At 51.3% G+C, this 6,100-nt stretch overlaps 1 protein-coding gene across 3 annotated transcripts in view; it reads right to left on the bottom strand.

Moving 5' to 3' along the window:
• CHST1 (carbohydrate sulfotransferase 1) overlaps nt 1–6,100 on the bottom strand; it is a 100,315-nt gene that overhangs the window by 64,723 nt on the left and 29,492 nt on the right. The window lies entirely within an intron of this gene.

Below are 6,100 nucleotides of genomic sequence, written 5' to 3' on the forward strand. Positions count from 1 at the left end.
TAGGTCTTCGTACCGTTGCCTTGCTCTACCTAGCTCGAAGCTTCCCTGCTTATCCTCCACAGAAAGACCAGTCATGGCACTCAGAGCCCCCGAGCAGCAGGTCTTCCCCGGTGGGCCCTTCCAATACTTTCCTAACAAACTCTAGAGGCCTACCAGGGCCATTACAGCAGCCAAACATGGGCCCCTTAGACTCCAGACTGCTCAGTACCACCGCGCCCCTGCCCTCCCTCCTGCCTTATCGACTGTCATCTCTTCTGTCGACGCTGCCACATTCTCAGTGGTTCCATTTACAGTTCTGGACTTGAAGATTTCCTCTATCATTCCTCAGTAAAGCTCTCTCTTCCCTCCACATCTCCCCTCGCTGGCCACTTGACCTCGTCTCACCCAAGAATCAGGGAGGGCCCAGGGGATGGGGGGAAGAGTTGGGGATGCTGGAGGGCTAGAGAAATCGAGAAGGTAAGACGTGTCGGGAAGTGTCCACTTCCTCAAGCATTCCAAGGAAACAGAGGCACAGGTCCTCTTGCTTGCTTACCCTCCCTAGAAAGGTACCTCGTGTCTAGGAACATGATGGATTTCTTTAGTCAATTCCCCGAACCACCATCATGACTCTCCTTCTATCAAGACTCAGTGACTTGACAAGAAAGTGTCTTGGCCTAGAAGTTTGCATCCATGGTGCTGTAACAGTGGGACCCGTGGCCTTCCAGTGGGGCCCAGGATTCCCCCGGGACGCCTGCCACCAGCCGGGACACACTCAGGCTACTTCAAGAGGTACGTCATTCTCCAGCCTTCTCCTCTGCCCTCCCAGGAAGTTTCCTTCAAAGCGCATTGGCTCACACCAACTGAGACCCAGTTCTCAGCCTTTCACAGAAGCTTCCCTCACGCCGACTGACCCACATCAGTAACCTCAGTCACAGAGCATCTTAGCTACCCTGGAGTCACTCACACCGTGGGCTCTACGACCCATTCCCCTCACCTACTGCCCCGGAAGGACACTCTGAGGCCGAGGCCACATACCAGCAAACCTGCCAACGTCCAAGGAGACCCTTGAACAGACCACAAGACCCCAGAACTTGCTGAAGGCAGTCCCGCCCTGCCCACACCCTTCTCCCGCCTGCCCGCCATTTTAGGAGTTGCACAAATTCACTCTTTTATTTGTATATAATGTGAACATAAATGCATACTTTGTGATTAAATATTGAGCATGTTCATATTTTCTTTGAGGTTCAGTTTGTATTATGAGGCCCCAAACCCATCTTCTCTGCGAAGAAATGACCCCGCTTCTGAGAAACATTCCTGTGACAATACTTGGACTTTCAGTATGAATTCGTACAAGAGTGAAGACTGCAGTCTGTCACCATTGGAAGGATGGGAATGTGTGCCTAGTGGGGGTCTTAGGAGTCTTCAGAAAGGAAACAAAGATGGAAAACTAAGCTCTGGGAGGCATTTGCTTTCCTCTGCTAATGACCCCACCACTCTGCTCTGCCTATCCCCGTACAGCCTCACGGCCTCCCCACTCCCAACCCTACGCAGGTTACAACTAGAGGACCACAGCGCTCTGTGCCCCAACCAGTCAATGAAGAGAAGTCTAGGCTAGAGCACAGGACCCCGCAACAGAGGGATCATCCAGAGTATGAAGGAGACAGGAAGTAAAACCTATAAAGACGAGCTTTCTGGACAGGCTGGGAAAGGCCTGTCCCACTCAAGAAGGGCCAAGGAGACACTCCAGTGGGGGAGCCAACCCTGGGGTCCGGGAAGAATCCATTTTCCGGGAGACCAAGCCAAGAAGGGGTTTGCAGTCCAATAGCACCACAGAGCTAACAGCAAAGCTTAGCATTACAGCGCGTTACAAACCAGTCAAAAGCTCTCCCGGCTCCCATCTTTCATATTTTCTTTTTTTTTTTAATTTTTTGTTTCCTTCTAAAAATTCTTTTGAAAAATTCCGGTCTTGTCACAGGCTGCTCTGGTGAAGGGCTCAGCTCACTTCCACAGCCGCAATTATGCTGCCGCCAATAGATAAGGCAGAGTCTTGAGTCCTCTCTCCTGCCCGGTCTACACTTCTCCTAAGAGGGCCTTTAGAGGAAGAAAGGAGAGCTGGGGCCACAGAAGGACAATAGTAAGAAAATGCCTTCCAAGGACGGGGAATTTTTGTTTCCTTTGAATCTTGCAATATTAATATATTAATATATGGTACCCTCCCATCCTCAAATAGAAACAGTTCACCCAAAACACCACTCCTGAATGATAAAAGCATCGAGCTCCAATTATGTCACAAGTAGAAGAAAGAATTCAGGGACACCCATCTCTATTTCTTGTGGCCTACAGGCAGACTTAAATGATTTCAAAATGCAACTACTCAAAGAATGGAGCAATAGCGGGACAGCCCTTTGACCTCAAGCTCGTGGCATTCCCATTTGATTTGCATCACCTCTTCCATCCAGGCCTGTCCACCTCCCTCAGCACTCTTCTCCTCTTCTCACCTCTTTTCAGCAGATTTAGGGGATCAGGACTCACAACTCCTTCCTGCCTCCTAACTCTGCATTTTATCCCCCATCCTGTCTTTCCCTGTATTTGCCCATGTGGAAGGGAAAGGGGGCAGCTGGCGAGGTTCGTCTCTCAGAAATGCTCTTGATAGCTTGGAAACTAGTGCAAACCAGTCTCTGAATCTCTTCAACTCCTCCTAAGTTAAGAAACCATTACTAGCAAGTAGAGACACCCAACACAAGTTTAGGAAGCAAGTTTAGCTCAGGTTGGAGCGGAGGGCTCTCAATTCTTCATGAAGGAGGTAGACAGCCCTCGAGAGTGAGCATAATCACTATGATGAAAAGCAGCAGAAGAGACACAGGATCTGTTCCTGTTTCAGTGTATCTTTCCATCTCTGTGTACGTTATCGTCCTGACTCACTCTCTTCCCCATCCCTGTCTCTCTTGCTCTTTTCACCCCTCCCTCACTCTCTGCTCCTCTTTTTACTGTAAGACACATGACAATTGACAGGCCTAGAAGGCTAAGAAGGGCAAGAAGTCAGATCTCACAGACAGGCCAGCGGCAGGACATGGCCTGGGAGGGATAGAGGAAGGCAGGTGAGTTGTGTGTGACCTGCCCTCCTGCCACAGGCTGTGTTTGTCCCTTCAGAAATAAGTCCTCTCTGCTTATCTGACTTCCCCCTCAAGGCCTCAAAATCTTCTTGTGACCATCGGGCCACATCACTGCTTCCTGCCTGCGGGAGGGGAGACCTCGGGTAAGATACTTGCGATAGGGAGTTAGCTCCCGGCCAGCCCATCATCGGCCTCCCCCGGACATTTCTCACATACAGAGTCACCAAGACAAGGCCACTGCGCAGGGAAAGCATTTGCCCCCCCACATCGAAAACCCAGTTTCCGCTGTGTACATACTTCCCATACATCCAGACGGTTTAGCTGAAGCAAGTCCTGTCGAGGAGGAAGGCCATTTTCTGAAGCCCCAGAAGACCCTGGGCCCATTCTAAACATCCTTGGTGTTGTATCAGGACCACCCCAGGAGGAGGGCAGAAACAGACCTCCCTGAATGACCTGAAGAAGAGCCAGCTGGATGGGACCCCCTCTCTGCCAGTATTCTTGAGCATCTTTGTGTGTCCTCTCCCCTCTATTTCCTCTTCTCTGTCTCTGGCTCAATCGTGACTCTCTCTGACCTATCTGGCTTCCCTCTGGGGGAGGGGACAGTACCTTCCCCGACCAGCAACAGTCAGCTTCAGGGCCCTGTTCAGTGGCTGTGTCTTCGCCCAGGCCCTGCTCACCCTCATCCCTCAGCCTCTCGCCTGGCTCCCTACTCAGCTCATCAGAAGCATTTCTAGTCACTGACTGTGGGCAAACTATCCAAGATCATCAGAAACTAGCCTTCATCAAGGGCCAGCCTAATGCTCACCCACCACCATGGTGTTCCTCCAAACCCTCCACACCAGGGTCAACAGCCCCTCTCGTGATGCTATTATCACTGCCTTAGTGCCCCAGCTGCGACGCCACTGTCTTGCCACTCCCCCCATGATAAGCATGGCCGCTCCAAGGAAGCTCATTCCACTGCAAATTCTTGTAGCCCTCGATCCAAGGAGGTAAAAAAATGAGCGCAGCTTCCAGAAGCTGACGGCCGAGATTCGGCTCTCATGAGTACCCCTTGCCTATCTCATTTGTCCCACCCAGATCTTAACCCCATGACAAGATCATCAGGAGCTGCCTGCGAGCATCAGCAAGATTCTGAACGGTTTATGTAAAAATGGTTATGTTAGTAAATAAGTTAGTGAACGCAATGCTTTCTGGAATCTTGGAAGACTCTGAGAACCCTATAAATTTCTTTTGTAAATTGGTAGAACCATATTCAGTGAAAACAGAAATAGAAAAAGACCGTGAAAACTTGGCGACTAAGATAAGCAGCTCATTTCAGGGCTGTCTCTCTAGCTCTCTCAGTCGGGCTGCAGCACCTGTTGTCATCGGTCTCCATCTTGCCTCGGTCCTTCTCATCCTTGTCTTCTTCTATCTCCTCCTGTCTCTCTGGCCTACCATCTCCCTCCTACCCTTTTCTCCCCCATGCACTACGCGCCAGAGCCCCTTCGCTTGGGTCAGCTAGTCCAGGTGGCCTTGCACTTCAACTGCGGGCCTGTTGGTTCCCACCTCTCAAAAGATCCATATTAAGAGTAATTTGGGGACTCCCAAGTATTCTTCGTTTTTCCTTCAACATCACCTTCTCTTAGCTACCTCGGCACTGCCCACTCTGCACCCCCCAGCAAAGGCCTCTGACTCAAGGACTTGATAAAGGGGAACACAGAAACTAGTGAGGATAGGAAAGGCCAAGGGAAAAGGAAGACGACACAGGGAGCTTCCTTTTCTCTGCTCAGAGCCTTTACCAACTGTACTATGCGCTCTCCAGAGTATTCAGGAGCCTCCATTGATACACTCCCTCCCAGACAAGTAGAAAATGGGTTCCTTGTCTCAGGGCCTCTTCGGGGAGTCTTTTGTGCCCAGCCCTTAAAGACCAGTGGTCCGTGAGAAAGTTGACACTTGTAACAATGGGAATTTCCAGTGGAGCCTTGAATCTTACCACCAATCCCTCTCCCAGGAGAGACAACTCGATGGGCTCCTCCCCACAACCCAAGCCCAGCAACCACAACTGTTGTGCATAAGGTGACACAGCTCACCCAGGGCCTGCCCACACCACATCCCATTCTCCTTATCATCCGTACCTCCCTTTCTCACCTCCCTTCGAACAGGCCCCATTTAAGATAGATTTGGGAAGGACAACCTCTCCTCATTCCTTCTTCCCACCCTTGGGCTCCCAGCTCCAGCAGATACCAACACCCTTGCTCTTTAGTTCCAACCTCCCCTCCCCACCCCTCCCCTAATGGAGAGGTGGCTTCTGCACTTCTCATAAGCACTGGGGAGACAGAGAAGGCAGCTGGAACGGCCTGTTTTCCTGGCTCTCCTTTGTACTTCTGGACTCAGTTCCTATTCCATTTTCACTACTGGACTCGAGCAGCCCTTCCGCCATGCCTCCCAGAGGAGCAATAATGATAGCTAACACTTACTGAGTGACAACTATGTGCCTAGCACAGACTTGCTCAGCTTTTCTGGGACTCCAGCTCAAAGGCCCTACCATACTCTCTTTCCTTTGTCATATTTTCCATCTCTTAACCCCCTGTCTCATCTCTCTCCATCTCTGACCCTCTCTTCTAAAAAGTGGTGTGCCGACCCACCGCCGTTCTTCCAGAGGCCACATCCTCCGCAGCTGTACCCTAAAAGGATGGGCCACTCCATCTCTGTGCTCCAACCATCCTTGCATACTCTAAGGAACCATTTTGTGGTCCAGGCTTCCCCTTTCACCATCCCAGCCAGCTCTTACTTCCAGGCCTTTGCAAAAAGACCATTGTCATGGGCAAGAAGACCACAACGGCTGCCCCCTGCCTGCCAGCCTGGTCCCTAGCCCCTGAGCCTTTAAGACCCCACCAGTGACCCCTTCATTTCACCCAAGTCCCAGACCCTATCCAGACCCCAGGAACAGCCTCCGCATTTCCCACAGTCTACAAACCTGCAATAAACACCTTACACTCCAGCCCCATCCCCACCCCCACCCCCACCCC

This window comes from Equus przewalskii, chromosome 11 (genome assembly GCF_037783145.1).
Source record: "Equus przewalskii isolate Varuska chromosome 11, EquPr2, whole genome shotgun sequence".
Classification (NCBI taxonomy): domain Eukaryota; kingdom Metazoa; phylum Chordata; class Mammalia; order Perissodactyla; family Equidae; genus Equus; species Equus przewalskii.